Below are 22,182 nucleotides of genomic sequence, written 5' to 3'. Positions count from 1 at the left end.
GAGCCAAGATGGCAGAGTGAGTAGTAAATCACCATAACTCTCCCATATTCACCTCCAAACAACCACAAAATAGTACCCCAAAATAAATTCTGGAACAGCAGAACCAGAAAAAAGATGGGGTAAAATAATCTTTTAGCCTAAGAAACTTGGAAGATTGTTAAGAAATGTTTGTCTCACTTGGGTAAAAGGGGAACAGAGTCCAGGACGCCAACACCAGGACCCCTCACATGCCTCAGTATAGCCAGGTGAATGAGCAGCCTTCAGCTCCAGCATAGTCCTGGACAAACTGACAGCCTCCAGCAACCAAACTGCTTCCTACTTCAGTGTAGCCCCAGGGAAATGCAGAAGCACCCTACCAGCCACAGGACATGCCAATCACGAGCACTAGGGCCCCAGCTCAGCACCAGGTAAGCTGCCAGACAACTATGGACTCCAGCAATGCCAGCTACCCCTCACCCACACAGTACAGCACCAGAAAGGTTCTCCTTGAGCTTCAGGGCAACATCAGTGCAGCACCAGGTAAACAGTCAGTTCCTGAAGCCCCTGGCATAAAAATCCTGAGACAGTGCCCCTTCCACCCTGGGGGCAGAGCTCAAAATTAAAAAGAAAGAGAAAAGGCTAAAAAGATGAGCAAAAACAAAAAAAAAAAACAAATTAAAAAAAAAAGAATCTGGCCATAGAAAGTTATCATAGAGATAGGGAAGATCAAGACACAAACTCAGAAGAGGACAGCAATGTCAAAACAGGGCAAAACCCCAAAGAAAAATGGGAAGTTGTCTCAAACCCAGAAAGAACTCATGGAAGAACTCAAAAAAGGAGCTTAAAATCATATAAGAGAGGTATCAAGAAAATTTGGGAAAAGAAATGAGAACAACGTAAGAGAAATATGAAAAAACATCAACAGCTTGGAAAATGAAAGCAACTGCTTAAAAAGTAGAATTGGCCAAATGAAAAATGAGATACAAAAGTCCACTGTAGAAAACAACTCCTTAAAAAGTACAATTAGCCAAATGGAAAAGGAAGTACAAAAGCTAACTGAGGAAAACAACTCCTTAAAAGTTAGAATTGGGCAAGTGAAAGCTAATGACTGTATGAGATATCAAAATTCAATCAAACAAATTCAAAAGAATGAAAAAAAGAACTGACCAAGAGAGACAATGTCAGGATCATTGGACTACCTGAAAGCCATAAAAAAAAACACAACACCTGGACAGCATCTTTCAAGCAATTATCAAGGAAAATGACCTTCATATCCTGGAACAAGAGGGCAAAACAGGTATTGAAAGAAATCACCAATAACCTCAGGAAAGAAATTCCAAAATAAAAACCCCAAGGAACATTATAGCAAAATTACAAAACAAAAGAAAAAATACTGCAAATGGCCAGAAAGGAACAATTCAAATATTGGGGAGCCACAATCAGGATTACACAGGATTTAGAACCTGCAACACTTGAGGGATCAGAGGTCATAGAACATGACATTCTGGAAGGCAAAGGAATTAGGATGACAACTGAGAGTCATGAACCTGGTGAAATTAAGCATAATGCTCCAAGGGAAAAAATGGTCATTCAATGAAATATAAGGATTTCAAGCTTTCATGAAGAGAAAACCAGAGTTGAACAAAAAGTTTGATCTCCAATAGCAAGACCTAAGAGAAGCATAAAAAGGGAAAAGAAAACATAAAGGATTCAATAGAGCTGAACTGTTTACATACTTACATGTGAAGATGATGCTTGTAATTATTAAGAACTGGATCACTAACAGTGCAGCTAGAAGGAATATATATATAGATAGAGGGTATGGGTATAGGTATAAGGTGAATTTGAGGGAATGACATAAAAATAAATAAGGGATGAGAAATAGGAATACACTGGGTGCAGAAGTAAAGGAGAAGTAGAATGGAGTAAATTATTTCACATGAGGAGATGAGAAAAACCTATTCCAGTGGAGGAAAAGAAGGGAGGATGGGTGATAGGCATTGCTTGAACCTTACCATCATCACTATTGGCTCAAATAGGGAATAATATCCACAGTCAGTTGAATATAGAAATCTATCTTACCAGATGGGAAAATAGGATGGTAGGAGATTAAGTAAACAGCGGGGCAACTGACAGAAGAGAGGGCAGACCATGGGAAGCAGTAGACAGAAGCAAAACACTGTCAAGGAGGGAAAGAGTGAACATAGAGAGAGGACAAACAGGAGGAAAAATAGTATGGAGTACATAGGATGGATGTATACTAATACACAATTAGCAATCATAACTGTAAATGTGAATGGGATGAACTCTTCCATAAAATGGAAGCAGATAACAGAGTGGATCAAAAACACGAATCCTATAATATGTTGTTTACAAGAAACACACTTGAAGCAAAGAGACACACACACAGAGCAAAGGTAAGGGTATGGAAAAGCAAAAATAGACCAAATTGAAAGAGATAAGGAAGGAAACTATATTTTCTTAAAAAGGTACCATAGACAATGAAGTAATGTCAATACTAAATACATATGCACCAAGTAGCATAGCATCCAAATTCTTAAAGGAGAAGTTAGGTGAGTTACAGGTTCATGACCAAACAAGAGATAGAAAATATTATGAAATGTAAAATAAATAATATTGATTATAGTAAATTAAAAAGCTTTTGCACAAACAAAACCAATGCAACCAAGATGAAAAGGAAAACTGAAAACTGAAAAACAATATTTATAGCAAGTATCTCTGATAGAGGCCTAATTTTTCAAATACATAAAGGACTGAGTCAAATTTATAAGAATACAAGCCATTCCCCAACTGATAAATGGTCAAAGGATATGAACAAGAAGTTCTCAGACAAAGAAATCAAAACTATCTATAGGCATATGAAGAAGTGCTCTAAATTACTTTTGATTAGAGAAATGCAAATAAAAAAAACTCTGAGGTACCACCTCACACCTATCAGATTAACTAATATGACAAGAAAAAGAAAAATGATAAATGTCGGGGAGGATATGGGAAAATTGGGACATTAGTTGTGAACTGATCCAACCATTCTGGAAAGTAATTTGGAACTATGCCCAAAGAGCAACCATACTGCACATACCCTTTGATCCATCAATACCACTACTAAGTCTGTATCCCAAAGAGATAATAAAAATGGGAAAAGGAACTACATACACAAAAATATTAATAACAGCCCTTTTCATGGAGTCAAAATATTGGAAATTGAGGATCATCCATCAGTTGGGGAATAGCTGAACAAGCTATGGTATATGAATGTAATAGAACACAATTGTGCAATAAGAAATGATGAACAGGCACATTTCAGAAAAACCTGTAAAGACTTCTATGAACTGAAGCAAAGTGAAAGGAGCAGAACCAGGAAAACATTATATACAGTATCAGGAACATGGGATATCAACTATGAATGACTCAACTCTTCTCAACAATATAATGATCCAAGACAAGTACAAAGGACTCCCAAAGGAAACTTCTGTCCACATCCAGATAAAGAACTGATGGACTCTCAATGCAGATTGAAAATTACTTTTTTTCACTTACTTTATTCTTTTTCATGTTTTTTCCCTTTTGATCTGTTTCTTCTTTCACAACTGTGACTAATATGGAAATGTTTTACATGATAGCACATGCATAACCTAGATCAAATTGCCCGCCATTTTAGGAAGAGGAGAGGGGAAGGAGGGAGAAAAAATTTGGAACTCAAAATCTTGTAAAAATGAATGCCAAAAATTTTCTTGACATGTAATTGGGGGAAAATAAAATACTATTATAAAGAAAAAAATTGTGAATCCATTGCCATGATTATCCTTGGTCTAAAAATGAGACTGCCAAATGACCATCCTTTTATTAAAATTCTGGTATTATTAATAAAATTATTAAATTACCTAGAAAAAATTTGATATAGAGAAGGAAGGAAAGAAACATCACTATATTATTAGTTCTATGAAACTAGCAAGCTGTTGTTCTTGAAAAGTATAGAGCTAAGCTTTCCAAAAGGAAGAATTTTTGTGTGACTGAGGAACTATGGCGTAGATCTACAGGATACACCAGGAAAAGAGGTCACTCAGTAATGGCCAGAAAGCAGAATCTCTGAGTTATGTTGAGTGATCACCAACTGAGGCATACTGAGGCAACCACATGCCAATCAGATATAAATAAAATAGAGAGGTCTGATATTTTCCCCAGGGTAGGGAGGAATTGGAATGTGACAGAAAATCTCCTGAGACTTGTCAACACTGATGAACCACTATCTAGGCCTGAGTATCTATATGGGGGCAGACTATGCCAATTGCAGGTGTTAGAGAGCCCCTCTTCTACCTTATCCATGATTATTAGCCCACCACTACTTTATTCCCTCCCCTCATTACCACTTTTTTTCTCCATTTGTCTCAAAATTTCTTCTATATGTCCATGCTTTCCCACTTTTCCAGGTGTCAGTTGCCCCCAGGAGTTCCAACTCCTCCCCCTCCCAAAGTGGGATGGGTACATTTTTCAAGGACCAAATCCCTCAAGCTACACCTAGTGTTGGATTATTTTCCTTTGTTTTGAGGTATTTACTCATAGATACCTGAACTTATTTACTAGATCTGGAAGCCATATTTCATTGTTAATGTTTTCCCTATTGCTATATCTGTTTATGTTCAAAGTCTCTGAGTCTTCTTCTTCTTAAGATCTTTGGAAATTTCAATCTTTTTTTCCCCTGATTTTCTCCTATTTACTTTCAGATTCTGCCCCCTCTGGTGGTGGTTTTCTTGGGGGCTAGATCTTGAAGCCACTTAACCTCCTTCTACTCTGGGCAAGTCACAATTCACCAGCCAAGATCGTTACTCCAAGTGACTTTTGGGTGGTCAGAACTGGCTCCAGTTAGCTGCTGTGCTCTTTGCTTTAGGCTTAGTGGACTGCTGCACAGCACCCCCCACATATAATACACCCAATGTCCTGTCCTAGCATTCTGTCCCATTTCTTCTGTTCTTTTGTTCTCTGGCCCAGCACCAGCACTTCAGACAGCTACTGCTCTGGTGTTATAGGGTTGTATACCCTAACACTAGCATTTCAGAGCTTCACAGAGCTGGTGTTATGGGGATGCAGCTTCCAGCAGGCTTTTGTTTCTGCAGGGTTGTGGTTGAAGGATCTCCATGACACTGAAAAGAGGGAAGGGGGCCCGGAATGTGGCATGGGTTTTGTTACAAGTCTGTGTGGTGTCCTTGGGTCTGCTAAGGCAACCTCACTGTAAGAAGTAAGGGTGGTGGGGGAGGGCTGTTGAGTGAACTCAGGGTCAGTGAATATCAATACGTAGTTTGTTGTTTGTTTGTTTTCTACCTTCTTTTTGGATTCTGAGTGTCCTGGACCATGGAGACAGCTGAAGTTGCTTTATCTTTGGTGCGTAATTTCTGTTTTGGAGAGATTTGAAAGGTTATGGAGATCAGAGAAAATGTTTAGTCCTCCATCTCATTGCTCACATGATCCTGCAAGTTAGTTCATATTCTTAATCGGTATTCCCTTTTATGCTATGTTTCTCTGCTTAGCAGTGAGATCCAGTATTTCTTAGCTGAGATGGTTCCTGGCCTCTTTTGGCCTTTGTTGTGGCAACTATTGTAGTCAAACTTCCGTAAGAAATTATCATCATTGAATCAATATCTTTTCTTTTACCAATTTCCAGCTTTCAAGTATCAATTGTTTAAGGAGATTAGGTTTGATTTATTGTATTAGCATGTAATATCTGCTCATCTTTATGCTTTCTTTTAATTTAGTGTTGATTTTGATCTTTGTCTTAACTAGTTAATGTTTCATCTCTACACATAGAGCTGATCTGGAAATGCTCTCTCAGAAAGAGGTACCTTCTGTCTGCTAAGAAGAAAGACAGTAAACACCTAGTATGTGCCAGGAACTGTGCTGAGTGTTTTACAGATATTATACAATTTATTCTTGCAACAACCCTTGGAGGCAGGTGCTAATATTATTCCTATTTTACATTTGAAGAAATGGAGGCAGACAGAGAGGTCAAGTAACTCTTCCAGAGTCAAACAACTAGTAGGTGTCTTGGACAAGATTTGAACTCAGGTCTTCCTAAATTCAGGGTGAGCACTCTAATGCACTACCTAGCTACATCTAGAAAAGTCTTTGGTTCTCATCATGTTCATCACTTTCCTACTCTCTTCTTAACAAAAGTATGCTTTTACAAGCATGATGCTTCTAGGTAGTCCATAAGAAATTGACTTTTTTCATTTCTTTTTTTTTTTCAGTCTTTTTTCATTTCTTAAGCCTGGACCATATTTTCTAGCAGTTTGTGTGTGTATGTACATGTGCATGTGTATATGTATGTGTGTGTTCTATCATTCTTTCCTATGCTCAATTTTGCTTTGAAATTACCAGTTACTATTAGTAATAATAACAGCAACAGTAATAATCATCATATATACATATATACACACATACATGCATACATGTGTATGTGTGTATCTATATATGTGTATATATACATATATATCATACATTTGGTTTTGGAAGAAGTTAAAAGACTTTCTCCACCTATTCCTTCTTTGCAGCAGATGTTGACCCATAAGCTCCAATTCTTTTCTTAGTACTGTCCTTAATTGAACTATCATGAATGCTGTACATTAAGACACTTAAGGATACTATGAAATTATATTTTTCATTGACTTTGGGTAGTTGACGAAAGCAGATCTGTCAGCTCTTTTATTTGCCATTTTAAAAAGAGAACCTGTGAGCCATCCTCTCATTTGGCAGCAACTTCCTTATGTTTTCTGATTCTATTTAGAGTAAGAGTGTCATATTGCTTTGATTCAGTTTCTTTAGTGGTATATCACTCCAGGTTTTTGGATAAGAATCTCATGTTGAGAGTACAAACATTTAAATCAATGTTTATAGACAGTCAAAAATGTGTGATCTTTAACACTCACTATTCTACTTTCTATCATTCTGTTACCATCACTACAGAAAGAGAATGGGGCCACACAGGACTGAATTTTTAATTTTTTTCCCCTTAAGTTCTAAAGAATCCATCATCTACTGACTAAACTACTCTTCACAGGCCTCTTTATACTTATCTTTGGATAGTAGATACTATCATTGGTTCTGTACTTGAAAGTCTACCAACCTTCAAGGTCCAATGTGTCATGATGAGACATAAGAATAGTACTTTCATGAATGAATGTTGTATTTTGCTGCTTTAGGGTAAGGATTCTTAATCTGGGGTCCATAGACCCTCAAAGGATCTGTGAGTAGATTTCTGAGTAAAGTAGGGCAGTCTATGAACTCAGATGGGGAAAAATTACATCTTTATTTCAATATTATTGAGTTTTTTTTGAAATCCAATGTATTTTATTCTTTTAAAAATAATTTTTTTGAGAAAGGAGTTCAGAGGCTTTATCAGACTTGCCAAAGGGGTCCATTAACATATGTAAAATGTTAAGAACCCCTGTTTTAGAGCATGGAATTCAAGAGCCAAAAGAAATGTTACAAAGAGAGGGCCTTTGAGAAGATTTAATCTGTCTCAATTTATTCAAGGAGAAAACTGAGGATTAGAGAGGTAAAATCAGTATTTGAGGTCACACAGCTAATCAGTGGCAAAAGTAGGGTTAGGACTGGCATCTCCTACTGTCTTGGCAAATGTTCTTTTTATTCCAATATGGCTAATTCTAAAGATAATAAGAAGTAAAAGGCTGGGGCCAACTGGCAATAATGGGTCATGTATCTCATTTAATCTATTGATGACTCCACACCTAATAATGGCTATTAAGCTAACATAGACATAGCTGTTCAGGTAATTTGAGCTAAGTTAGTGTTTGACTGATTAAATTCAGCATTTACAATCTCTCTGGGAGCATTCTGTCCAACCTAGTCTAATTCATCACAGAGCAAAATGCAGTGCACCCTTTGAAACTAGGAGCCAAATCTCACATAAAAGTGAAATAGAATTCAAACCTCAAACACCCCACTTTTGTTTTCAGTTTCTTAAAATTTTTTCCTCCCTGCAACTTGAGTGAGTTCTAAATTTGCCAGTGGAAGATTCTTTAATCCACATGCCTAATGAGAATATTGAGTATAACTGTGGATGGGAATCCCATAGCAAATAACAATCTGTCACTTTATTTGAAGTTTTACTATTAGCATACTGATGATCCAGCAATATTGGAATTCTATTCATTCCAATTATTCATTATGCTAAGATAAAACAAATGAATATCTGGCAGGATAGGTGACAAGCAGAGTCCAGTCAGCTTCAGACATGAGAATCAGATTTATGGTGAAAGAGTTCAGCCAAATGAATAATTGACAGATTCTTTGATGATGATGATGATGATGATTCAGGATATAATAACAGTACCACACAAATTTATAATATCAATTATATCCCACCAATGAGATATTTTCAGGAAAGGATTTGGAGCCAGAAGTGGAACTGAAATAGCAGATTTAATTTTTACAGAAGGAAAAATTCAGAACAATTGAAGTTGTCAAAAATTTCAAGGGACTGCCTCAGGAGGCAGTGAGTTCATCATCACTGGAGGTCTTCAGATACATGCCAGGGATGTAATAGCTAAGCAAGTACTTTCATTTGAATTCAAAACCAAGTCTCTCCTGACTATAGGTCTAGTACTCTTTCTACTACACCTTGAAGCTTAAAGCCCACATCCTCCAGGATATGTATTAAAAAACCTCTCCATCTTTTCTCTTCCTTTTCCTGATATATAACATAATAAAAATAATAGCTAACATTTACACAGTGTCTACCATGTGCCAGGCACTGTGCTAAACATTTTGCAAATATTATTTGCTTTGATCCCCCCAACAGCCCTAGGAGGTAGGTGCTATTATTATCCCCATTTTATAGATGAGAGAACAGAGGCAGACAGAGGTAAAAACGACCTACTCAGGATTCACACAGCTAGTAAATGTCTGAGGGTGGATTTGAGCTAAGTCTTCCTGACTCCAGGCTGGTGCTTCATCCACTGTAGAAGGGGATAAATTCAGGAAAACTTTGGGTCAAGTCCTCTTCTGACACATACAGGTTTTGTGACCCTGGGCAAAATCTCAGTGCCCTTAGGTAACATTGAAATATTATAACTTTCAGAGAAGCTTCTGATTTGCACTGGAAGGGAAGTTTCTCAATAGGAGCTCCCAACATGGATGAAATAATATTTCCAGTTTTAAGAAATTATGTTAATTATATAGCTTTACTCTTCTTTGGATGTACAAATGTTATGATTTGTACGTGCAAATGGATTTTTGCAAATGCAGGTATATACGTGGTTGGTGCCTAAAAATTGCTTCCTTCATGTGTGGTATGGATAGATCTCTGATCTGGGATCTGTTCCACCCAGTCTCTAAAGAGAACTATGATTTCCAACTTTTGGGGATATAAGAAGAGGGTTTTGGCTGGTTGATTTTTCTTTCTCTTGACTTTCTCCAGGACAGGTATTGGTTGAGAAATATATCTATCTAGCACATCTTAAATATTGGTAATTAGGGGTAAAATAAAGGATTCAGGATATATGCCACATTCTGTGATTGCTTTGAAGGAGAAGGAAATAGTTTCCTGTTACCAGCTTAGTTCCCTCCCACCTAATCCTGATCATACAAATGACTGTTATGAATAGGTAGTAAACCTTTATCTCAGTAGTGTAGAAACTAGGCAAGTTGTGTGGATTAGAATGGACAATAGAATAAAATAAATGAGCTTTTTAGTGTGGGGATAAGATAAAACACCTCTGCTCAGCCCAGGAGAGAATGATCTCACCCAGAAGGAGTCCCTCTTAGCATTCTTTAGGGTTGCCAGCACTGGAAATCAGGGATATGGGGTGGGGGGGCAGCTTGCGCATGTTTCTGACTCCTGAGAGACTTCCCATCTCCCTACTCAAAAACCTAAGTTTCCCTTTGCTGTTTTCTTTGAAGTCCTCCTACAATCTTGAGTAGTCCCTTTTCTACTCATGCACATGCTCATCACTGTAGCTCAGAATTCTCTCAGCCAATCAGGAGTCATGTCTCCCTCTGCTTACACATCTTACAGTGTCACAAGGCTGTCCTTCAGGTATACTGCTCAGCATGGGTGGATAGAGGTGTTACATGAAACATATTCATATAGCTCTGTTTTTAGTAGCATTTGTTAGGTTTGCTTTCTTACTTTCTACTTTTCCCCAGAACAAAATTTGAATCTAGATACAATGCTATATTCTTGTTCTGTATTATCCCCTTCTAGTTCCATGAGTATGAGTATTTTAAATGATAATACAGACTGTCTTCCTTCTTTTGATAGTGAGAGCTAACATATATAGCTCCTTCAAGTTTGAAAAGTGCTTTATGTATACTAATTCTTCACAACTTAATAACAACATATTCTGTATATAAGATCCCTCTTGTCTCCATTAAGATGCTTAGATTCTTAAAATCTAGCCACAGTCTTAGATTCTTACAATCTAGCCACTGCTCAGATTCTTATAATCTAGCCAATTGCTCAGATTCTTAAAATCTAGCCACTGTTCAGATTCCTTAAGAGTCTGCCCGATATGACAGATATTCTAATAAACCTTATCTTTGGCTGAAAAAAAATAACAACATATTAAATCCTCAACACTTTGTGGGGAAGGTCCTATTATTTCTATGGCACAGATAAGAAATCTGAGGCAATAATAGTTAAGTGATTTGCCTGAGGCCATCCATCTAGTAAGTATCTGAAGAAGGATTTGAACTCAGATCTTTTGATTCCCAGTTCACTCCTCAAGTTATGAAGGATATGGAACTTATCAAGGCACTTGTTGGTAGGAGAATAGGCCAACCTATCTCCACCTTGCACAGTATCCCTACCTTGCATACATACTTCTGCTTCATATGGGACCCCTTCCATTCTTCTATGCTGCAAATAAAATGAACTACTTAATATTCTGTAATCTGTTATTCCAGCCTAAGGCTTTCCCTATTCCCTGCCAAATATCTCCACCTTGAAATACTTTTTCTTCAAACCTGCACTTAGGTGATTTTCCTGATCTCTCAAGAGTTTAGTTTTCCCTTAAGTCTCTCATGTCTCTCTGAACTTTCAACCTCTCCTAAGCATTTATCAAAGCAGCTAAGCGGTACAGTGGATGGTACGCTGGGCCTGGAGACAAGAAGGCTCATCTTTTTTTAATTCAAATCTGGCCTCAGACAGTTACAAGCTGTGTGAGCCTGGGCATGTCACTTAACCTTGTTTGCCTCAGTTTACTCATCTATAAAATGAAATGGAGGAGGAAATAGCAAACCACTCCAGTATCTTTACCAAGAAAACCCCAACTGGGGTCACAAAGAATTAGATATGATTCAACAACAAAACACTTATCATTTTAAGCATAGTTGAATACATGACATCCTCTTTGTAATCCCCTTGAGAACTTTGCATCTCTAGAGTTTAGCACAATGCTGTGGACATATTATGTGCTTCATTTTCTAAAAGCTTGTTTAATTTAAATTTGAGTTTGACAAGAGTGACATCCCCTCCACATTGCTCTTGCTATTGAATTTTGTGATGATGATAAGGGATCCTAAAAGTGTCTTTTAATTTCCCTCAGAGATTATATATAGACTGCTTTTAGGAATAGGTGAAGTGTACAGTGCCTATGTGACATAATTTGAGGAGTTCAAAGAAAGGAATCAACTAATGGGGCTCTAGTAATAGTTATGGGCAGCTAGGTGGTACACTGGATAGAGTGCTGGGCCTAGAGTCAGGAAGAATTGAGTTCAAATCTGGCCTCAGACACTTACTAGCTATGTCACCCTGGACAAGTCACTTAACCTTTGTTTGCCTCAGTTCCTCATATGTAACATGGGGACTCATTGGAGAAGGAAATAGCAAACCACTTTAACGTCTTTGCCAAGAAAACTCCATGGACAAAGTCCATGTGGTCACATAGAATTGGACATGACTGCACTATTCAACAATAAGAAGTAATAGTTATAGGGCATATAAGAAAATAAAATTATGGGGAGTGATGAGACAGCTTGAAGGTTTCCACCTCTATATCTGTAATCCTGTCACTTCTAGTTGGAATCTGGGTCTATCTAATTGCCCTAGCTTGATTCTGCTCTGCTAGAAGGCTGACATTGTCACAAACACCACTGTGAGAAGTTGATTAGACTCTTTCCTCTTAACAAGAGGCAACCAATGTGAGCATTAAGTGGCTGCAGGGATAGGGACACTGTCAGGGTTAGAAAGAGAAGTCAAGGGTACAGAGTAATAGAGTGCTAGGCTTGGAGGCAAGAAAACCCAAGTTGGAATCCTGCCCCAGACACTTACAAGTGAATGACCCTAGTCATCTTTAGCCTCAGTTTCCTGAACTGTGAAATGATAAGATGGGATTCAAGAGTCTCTAAGGTTCTATCCATCTCTAAATCTGGCTGGCTCTCACTCGGAGTAGAAGGATATAGTATTGTTGATGTCTTCTAAGTACTGTGTAGCCTGAAACACAAGAAGTAAAAAATAAGTTAATGACAAACAAAATGAAATTATTTCATTATTCAGAATGCCATTTTCAGGTTCTCAGATGTAGTACTGATCGCTTGCAAAATGGATTGCTTAAGTTCATCACTAGTAGCAATGGAAACCAAAAGAAGCTACTGTACCTGAAAGATATCAGGCACAGCTGACTGCTATGAAAATTCAAAATGAATTTCTTCCCTAGTCTTGCCCTTGAGATTGGCTAAAGGAAGGAAGGCACAGCACGTCATCAGTCCTTCAGGCTGCACTTCATCCAAAGCATCACAGAGAGGGCATTGTAAGAAGCTTTGGTAGTCATTGGTCCCTATTCAATTCAGTAAAGTATGTCTTAGGATCATTTGCTAGGCATTAGTGCCTATTTTGTGGTGAAACTCAGCCAAAATGAAATTTTTATTTAGATTGGAAATTGACATATAGGGCACCTTTTTTTTTAAAGTGCATCTCATAAGCACAGTAAGGCATAATTGCCATTGTACATGCAAATAAGCTAAACTGTTATTCTCAGGATTATTTTTAGGGATTAGTCTTAATTGCAGAAGAAGAATTTTAATGTCCATTGAAACAACTGGTCTTGAGAGCAATTCAATTGCATAAGGAAATTAAAATCATCTTTTTACAGGAAAAAAACAGAAAGAACTTAATTTTTCATACTTGATACCTTTTCTCATTAATGTACATATCTCACTGGTACAGTAATGTGGACTACTTTTAAAGCATCTTTTTACCTTTTGCTCAAAGGAACAGATTTAAAAAACTTTTTTGAAAGCAGTTGCAGGATGAGTTTTTCTGATGTTGAAGTAAAAATATAAATTACTTTATTATTTGAAACAATTTAATTGTAATTCTATATCTTTGATTTTATTCTTTCAGCTGAAGTTCTCTGGCTGCCTCTGGCCCACAGGCCTCCTTAGAAACCCTTTTTACAGAAGACATAGGAATAATGCCTTTCCAGCTTCTTTACACGTTACTCTTTTTCATGTACTCTACAATCCAGTCAAACTGGCCTTCTTACTGTTCCTCACACACACAACCCTCCGTCTCCCATTTTCTATGCCTTTGCAATTGGCTATTACACCATGCCTGGGTCGTATTTCTTTCTCATCTCATCTCTGGGTCAACTAGGTGGTATAATGGATAGTGCTGGCTATTTTCAGGTTCTCAGGTATAGTACAGATAGCTTTCAAAACAGACTGGTTAAGTTCATCACTAGTAACAACAGAAACCAAAAAGAAGCTACTGTATCTGAAAGATGTCAGGTACAGCTGAGTGCTATGAAAATTCAAAATGAATTTCTTCCCTAGTCTTGCCTTTGAGATTGGCTAAAGGAAGGAGGGCACAGCACTTAATTTTGCCCTTCAGGCTGTACTTCATCCAAAGCATCACAGAGTCTTCCTGAAATCAGGAAGACTTGAGTTTAAAACCAGCCTTAGATATTATCTATCTGTGTGACTTTGTGCAAGTCATTTAACTTCTATTTGCCTCAGTTTCCTCATCTGTAAAATGAAGATAATAATAGCACTTACCTCAGGGCAGGTGTGAGGGTCAAATTAGATATTTTGTAAAGTGCTTAGCCTAGTGCCTGGCATGTAGCAGGTACTTAATAAATGTTTGTTTCTTTCCTTCTTTCATAGGATCAGCTTCATATGTAAGGGGGTACTTGGGTTGAAACTTGAAGGAAGAGAGAGATTACACAGGGTGGAAGTCAGGAGGTAGTTCATTCCAGACATCGCAAGTAGGAAGACTCAGTGATATAAAATGGAATGTCCTGTGTAAGGAACAGTGAGAAGGCCAGTTTGACTATATTGCAGAGTATGGGAAAGGAAGCAATGTATATAATGAGGCTGGAAAGATAGGTGGGGGCAAGACTGTAAAGGGCTTTAAAATCTAAACAAAGAAGTTTCATATTTGATTTTAGAGGTAATAAGAAGTTAATGGGTTATTTTGAGTAGGGGAGTGAGATTATGAAATCTGTGCTTGGGGATAATCACTTTGGCAGCAATGTTGCGGAAATACTTGAGATAGGGATACCAATAAAGAGGCCTTTGCAATAATGAAAATGAAAGGTAATTAGGGCCTGAGTTAAGGCAGCAGTTGTGTGAATAGAGAGAGATGTAGAGGTAGAAATGGTAAGACTTGGCAATTAACTACATATGTGGGATAAGAGAGTGAGGAAAAGATAACTAAGGTTATGAACTTGGTACACTTGGCTTCACATTCAGTTTTCTATTGCTTAAAGAAGTGGGTGACAGCACTATGTAGGATAAAAACATGCCTCCAGGTTTAAGTATTAGCAGCCTAGCTATGGCTTAATAGCCTATGCAACCAATAATGTGAGTGAAACCCTCCACAAAATCTTCTCTGCGGTGCGGGGATTACCCTGGGTTCTTGAAAGCTATGACAGCTGAGCACAAGTTCTGGGACAGCATGAAGGAGCTAAAAAAAAAATCTTTTTAATAGGCTAAAACCTGCTATCTGAGGACCCGTCTAGCTTGGTTTGAACAGGTTCACCACCAGGTTAGTCTCAGCCTGATTTTTTTGTTTTTGTTTTGTTTTGCTGCCATTAAAAGTCTTAAAAACCATTTATCAGGGCCTGTGATCTGTGTGGGTAAAAAAACCACCTCCCTCTTCCTCTGCCATGGTCCCTCCCCCTAAGCTCACTCAAGGAAACCACAAATCCTTGCAGTATTTAATACTGTAGTATTTAATACAATACACATAGTAAGTAGCCTCTAGTCACACTATACTCCTCTGTCCTCTGGGCACCTCTGAGCTCCGAAACCTCTTGAATCTCCCTGATCCTTGAGAAAAGAGAGAAGATAAATGCTGGGTAAAGGTTCAACAGCTTCCTTGGAAGGATCTGAAGATCTTTTCTGATCCTAGGAAGGGAGGGTGGAAGGAAAGTCCTGGCCATGGGAATATGGGTTGAGTGAGTACTCCAGAGACAGTGGTTTCCATAATCATTGCAGGATCTTCAGGGAGAGAGGGGAAGGGTTTCAGTGACCGTTGCTGTGTATGAGTCATTTGTAAGTCTAATGTTATAAGCAGGCTGGCCACAGGGTGATTATTCTTTTTTGGGGACCATAGCAACTCACAAGTCTACTAAAGGCTAAACTGGGGGGGGGAAGTCCTTCATATTTTTAATTCTGAGCAAGTACTGCCCTCTTTGGGCAAAACCCTGAGCTTCCAAATCTAGCCATGTGTTCTCCCCATGCTCAGTTACATTTTTAATGTACTTTAGAATTATATCTGGTACCCTACTAGTATAAAATTTCTACATATGATCCTATTCTGAATTTTATCTGAAATAGGAAGAAAAACTCTTTAACTTTGCTTCTAGTTTCAACAACTGAGTTCTCCCCTACCCTCCATCCCCTTCTAGTCATTCATCTAGCTGGATAAAAATATCTTTTCAAAGGGAGTTCAGAATGTAATCAACCCTTTAGAAGTTTGACTCTTAGGGACTAGGAAATGAATACTACAGATAAAAATGATGGGAATTAATTGCATGATAAAAGTAAGAATGTATTTACAGAGGATCATCAGTCCCTTTCCAGACCCACCAGGATCTGTCTGTGTTCTCTTAGGTATACAATTGTCTATAATAAGCATCTCCCTGTTGGAAACTGGGAACTTACACAATTTGCAACACTCTCCCAAAAGCACAGCTCTACTAGTTGGTCATGTTCCTATTTGTGAGCACCCATTGTAATTGTGGAAAGATGCTCCCTTCAGGTCACATAGAAGGAATAGAAGGCACAGTTCAGTCCTTGTTCTTGGGAGGAAAATAATTTAATGGGCAAGAAGCAGGAAGCACAACAGATGCATGAGAAAGAAAAGAAACAGCACAGATGAGTATATCCTACTTTATAACAAAATATATGAAACTTAGGACTTACTAAAGAACAGGTTAATCATATTTTTTTTGCTTTGCAAAAGTATTTATCAAAGTATTCCTATAACAAGTTTCTGTACGGTATTTAAAATGTGACTTAATCTATATAAAATTTATGAGGAACGAACACATTTTTCACAAAAAGGATGCAGTATCTTTTTCTTTTGGACCAGACCTATGATTTCATTGGTTTGGGGAAATCCTGGTGAAATAACTCACTTTAACAATGAGAGTCAGTATCTGTTCTGCAATTTAGTTACCACAGAGACTTGCTTCAGGCAATATTAAGTGATTTAGGGCAGCTAGGTGGTACAGTGGATATTGGGCTTGGGGTCAGGGAGACTCATCTTCTTGAATTCAAATCTGGCCTCAAACACTAGCTATGGGACCCTGGGGAAGTCACTCAATCCTGTTCCCCCTCGGTTCTTCATCTGTAAAATGAACTGGAGAAGGAAATGGAGAAACCACTCTGTATCTTTGCCAAGAAAACCCCAAATGGGGTCATGGAGAGTTGGACACGACTGAAAGGGCTAAGCAACAAACATAACCAATACATGTCTAAGGCCGGCCTTAAACTCAGTTCCTCCAGACTTTGAGTGCAGCACTTTATTCATTATAGATATCAAACTCAGGAGGAAAACCACATTAAAATGTAATGGAGAAATGTTTAACAAAAATCAATAAAATACAATAGAACATAGGCAATGTTAATTTGTGGTTTTCCTCAGGAATTCATTCCTATTTGGGTTTAATACCACTACATCATGTTTCTCCTATTAAACTAATACAAAGAAGACATATAAACTTGTGCAGCAAGGTCATAAAGGGGTACTATGTCAGCACTTTAAGGCAGAGTGTCAGAGTGTATATAAGACTGGCTTTAAACCCAGGAGCCAGTTAGGTGGATAAAATTTTGGACCTGGAGTTGGGAAGATCTAAGTTCAGAACCCATTTTAGGCACCTACTAGCTGTGTGAACCTGGGCAAATCACTTAACTTATCTCTGTTTCCCTATCTGTAAAATGGGGATAATAATAGCATCTACCTCCCAAGGTTGTTATGAAGATCAAAAGATATAATATTCACAAAGTGCTTTGCAAACCTTAAAGCACTACATAAATGTTATCTATCATCATTACTTGTAAGAATAAGTTATGCTTCTCTGTTAGTCTAGGCAAGTTACTAGGTAAGATATTAATCTCTGTGCTTTTAGCAATCTTCTAAGGATATAAATTGGAGAGGAAGTGCTAACCTGCATCAGTAGAGAAAGCTTCCCCTCCCAGGTTTTCTCTATGCCACTGAAATAACAAATCCAGTCCTTATTCTTGTCTCTTAAGTGTCTCTGATTAGATCACCATGGGCATTGTCCTCACTGATTCAGATGAATTGGCTTTCATACCTTTAGTAAGCCCTCCCCCCGCCCCCCCCCCAGCCTTCCCCTCCTCCCTCCACCCAGTTAATACCTTGTGGTCAGTCTTCTGGTAATAAGCTGCACCAAACTTGGTTAGGTCACTCTTAGGATGATCACACCAAATTAGAAGCCTTTCTAGCTTCATAGGACTCTCCAAATCTTAAACTAGACTGGCAGTCCCTTAAGAATCCAGAGTCATTGCCACAGTACGATAAAGCACCAGAGGATTTTTATGAGAATAAAATAAAGACATAAGAAAGCTTTGTACTGAAGATCCCAACCCAGCCAAGAGGGAGTTTTTATAAAAGGGTAAATGAAGAAAAATTTATGTTAATTTTTATTAGATCTATGATCTCATTCATGTTGGTAGTTCTCCAGTCATAAAGACCATAATACTCTTTTGCATTTCCTCCCATAAATCATCTATAGGGGATTCATATAACATTTTGGGGGCCTTCCATTTGGTCACTTGACATTATATGGGTGCCAATGCAGCATGTGGGCTACCTGTTATCTCTTGCTCTCATTTTGTGATTGCAGTCAGTTATATCTTCTAGTATTAAAAAAAATTCTCATTTTAAACTTAAATACAAAATGAGAAAATAAAAAATAAAGAACGTTTCCATGTACACAGCAGAACATAAGAGAGAATTCAATATAGAACAATATATTTCCATTTCAAGAAAATCTATGTAACAAATACTACACGTTGTTTTCAAAACTATCCAGCTTTCTTTTGCTTCCTTCTAGGTTTTCTTTTGTCCTCTGATCTGTATTTTTTACTTCATTTTTTCTCCCTCCCCCACCCTAAACAAGGCTACAATTAAACACAAATAGATAGGTTATATATATGTATATATGTGCACATAGATATCTATGAACATACACATATATACATATAAATTAATACACATACATGTAAGACTTACTAGGCATATTTTCATTTGTCATCTCTTTCTCTGGAGGTGGATAACATCTTCCTTCATAGGTCCAAGTGTTTCCTTATCTTACAATATTTTTTTTATACATCTTTTAACACGTAGTCCATCATTGGTAATATGTTGTGGCCTATTTGTGTTTAACACATGTCTTTCATATTAAGAAGAAAAATTTTAGTTACAGGAAGCATCTAGGAATAGCTAAAATTATTGCATAATTTTTCAAATGAAATTTAACTCTCTGCATCCTGTTCTATCCTGGACCTAGCTAATTGTCCATTAACAGTGTCTCCCCTAGACATGTGTGCTGATGGACTAGCTCCATGGGCTGTCTATCCAACTGCAGGAAAATAATCAAGGCTTGTTCTTGATTAGGAGCAGCAAGTGAAAATAATTAAGATCTTTTTAAAATGTGCTTCTCCTCAAAAATGGATTGGCTTTTAAAATCAAGAAGCCTTCCTTGAGCCATCCAGTTAGAAACAATTTTTCTTTTCTTGATATTTGCAGAATAATTTGTTTATGTCTCTCTTAGGTATTCTATACATACATATATGTACAGTTACTTACCCCATAGTTAATTTTGGAGGCATGTAATCTCTCCCTATTTAAATCTTAGTAGCTGTTATTTAGGGGCAACTAAGTGGCACAGTGGATAGAGAGCCAGGCCAGGAGTCAGGAAGTCTCTTCTTTCTGAGTTCAAATCTGGCATCAGACGCTTACTAGCTATGAGAGCCTGGGCAAGTCACTTAACTGTTTGCCTCAGTTTCCTCATCTGTAAAATGAGCTGGAGAAAGAAATGGCAAAATACTCCAGTAACTTTCCCAAGAAAACTCCAAATGGGGTCATGAAGAGTTGAACACAACTGAAAAATGACTGAACTACAACAACAATTCAGGATTTATTGACTCTCAGTTTCTTCCCCCTCCTTTCTCAGAGTTCCTTACTTAGTTTTGTTTTACCCTTCAGAATAACCCTTAACTTCTATTTGAAGACTGCATTATATACATTGACATCCTCCCAATCATCTTGGTCTCCCAATTCATCAACTTTGTCAGGCACCTTCACTGACCCTCACTTAAAAACAAATTATAAAATTAATTATAATTTAATTAATTAATAGAATTATAGGGATGGTAGCACTAGAGCTGAAAAAACCATAGAGCCCACAGGATCGACTTCAATCCGTATATGAAAGGAAGCTCCCTTATTATATACCTTAGAAATGATCATCTAACCTCTGCTTGAAGACCTCTGAACAGAGGGAACCCATCATACTTGCTGGGCAGCCCCTTCCAATCATAGACATCTCTAATTGTCTGAAAGTTTTTCCTGACATCAAGCCTAAATTGAGTTCTTTGTAACTTCCACCAAATGCTCCTTGGCTATATTCTAAGAGGCAGAACAGAACAAGTATAATCCCTTTTTAAGATGATTTTGCTGTTCAGTCCTGTCCAACTCTTCATGCCCCCATTTGGGGTTTTCTTGACAAAGATGCTAGAGTGGTTTGCCATTTTCTTCTCCAGCTCATTTTACAGATGAGGAAACTGAGGCAAACAGAATTAAGTGACTTGATAAGACTGAAAATGACTGAACAACAACAATAACTGGCTGGTCAACTAGTTTTGAATCCATCTATAATCTGTATCTCTCTATCTTCTTCATGAGAATAGCATGTACTTTCTCAGAATTTTTCTGAAATCTAAGTAAAGTATATCTACAGTACTCTCCTCATCTACTAATTTAGGCATCATGTCAAAAAAGGAAATGAGGTTTGCCTGGCATGACGTTCTTAATGAAGCTAGTCTGGCTCTTCCTCCTCAAGGCTTCCCTATCTAGATGTTTGCTATCTCTTTAATGATCTATTCTAGAATCCCCCCCCCAAAAAAATTGCATTGTCCCACTGACCTCTTACTCTTTATAATCATTATCTACTGGATTATTCCCTACTGACTACTAAAGGGCCCAGATTTCTCCCATTCTTAAAAAATAAACAAACCAACAAACCCTTCAAACAATCCTGTAATCCCACCGAGCACCATTCTCTTGCCAACCATTCTCTTGCCAAAAATTCTCTTCAGTTTCTTCCTTTTGCATACCAGACAAAGTCCTTTTCACCTTAGCATTTAGGACTCTCTTTAGTCTGGCTACAACCTATACTTCTAGTCTTTTTTTTTTTTTTGCATTCCTCTTAGGTATTTCTTTCTGAAGCTAAATGGAACTATCAACTCTTTTGAATTCTATGCCTTTGTGTGTCATTTACTGTCTTGGAATGCCACCCCTACTACCCACTTGCCCAAAGTCATAGAGGTAGAAGAGGAAAGCTTAGGATATAAACCCAAGCTTTAAGCCATACCAGAGAGGTCATTCATTTGAGAAGAATTTATTAAGCGCCTACTATGTGCCATACATAATTCTAAGCACTGGAACAACAAAGGCAAAAATGAAACAGCTTCTCAAGAGACTCACATTCTATTACGGGAGAATGAACCATTCATAGAAAAGTAAATACGCAATATATACTATGCTGAATCAAGGTAATTTCTGGGGAAGGTCAGTTGCAAATGGGGTGATCAGGATAGGTTTCCTTTAGAAGACAGTCTTTGAGTTTTGACGAAAGCTAGGAATTCTGAGAAGTAGAAGTGAGGAGAGAGAGCAGACATCCTAAGCATGAGGAACAGGTACCTATGTGGAGATGCAGACTCAAGAGATGAAGTATCATATTTAGGGAACAGCAAATAGGACAATTTGGTTGGAATGCACTTGAAGGAGAGTAATATTCAGTAGGATCAGATAGGCTAGAGCCAAATTATAAATTATTTAAATGTCAAAAAAAACAGTTGCCAACTAGAGGCAGAAGGGAGCTCCTTGACCTTCTTTGGGGGCATCTAGTTGGGGCAGTGGAATGAGGACCAGGCCTGAAGACAGGGAGACTGAAATTCAAATCTGACCTCAGATACTTATGAGCTGTGTGGCCCTAGGAAAACCACTGAATTTCTGTTCTGCCTTGGTTTATTCATCTATAAAATGAGGATAATAAGAGCACCTAAGGGCACATAGAACACAACATAAGAGCACAACAACCATGAGTGAAGATCAAATGAGAAAATAACCATAGAGCATTTTGCACAGTGCCTGGCACCTAGTAAGTGCTATATGAGTATCAATGATGATGATGATGATGATGATGGTGCAGAGCAGTGATGTGGTCAGATATGTTCTTTAGGAAATTCAACTTTGGTAAGTATTTGTAGGATATGTCAGAGAGAGGAGAGGCAGGATGCAAGGAGACAAATTAGGGGACCATTGCAATAGTGCAGGCAAATGACAATGAGGAACTCAACCAGGGTTAAAGCTTTATGAGAACAGAATGGATTTGACATACTGAGTAGGTAGAATCTATAGGACTTGGCAAAACTAATTTGATATCAGGACTAATGCATAGGGAAAATCTAAAGATA

General features: G+C 37.8%; 1 pseudogene; it reads left to right on the top strand.

Annotated features, from left to right (window-relative positions):
* The first annotated feature begins 249 nt into the window (after positions 1 to 249).
* LOC110218857 (elongation factor 1-beta pseudogene) overlaps positions 250 to 22,182 on the top strand; it is a 55,819-nt pseudogene continuing 33,886 nt past the window's right edge.

This window comes from Phascolarctos cinereus, unplaced genomic scaffold, assembly GCF_003287225.1.
Source record: "Phascolarctos cinereus isolate Bilbo 61053 unplaced genomic scaffold, phaCin_HiC Scaffold_4;HRSCAF=312, whole genome shotgun sequence".
Taxonomy (NCBI): domain Eukaryota; kingdom Metazoa; phylum Chordata; class Mammalia; order Diprotodontia; family Phascolarctidae; genus Phascolarctos; species Phascolarctos cinereus.
This window is presented reverse-complemented; position numbering and strand designations above follow the sequence as displayed.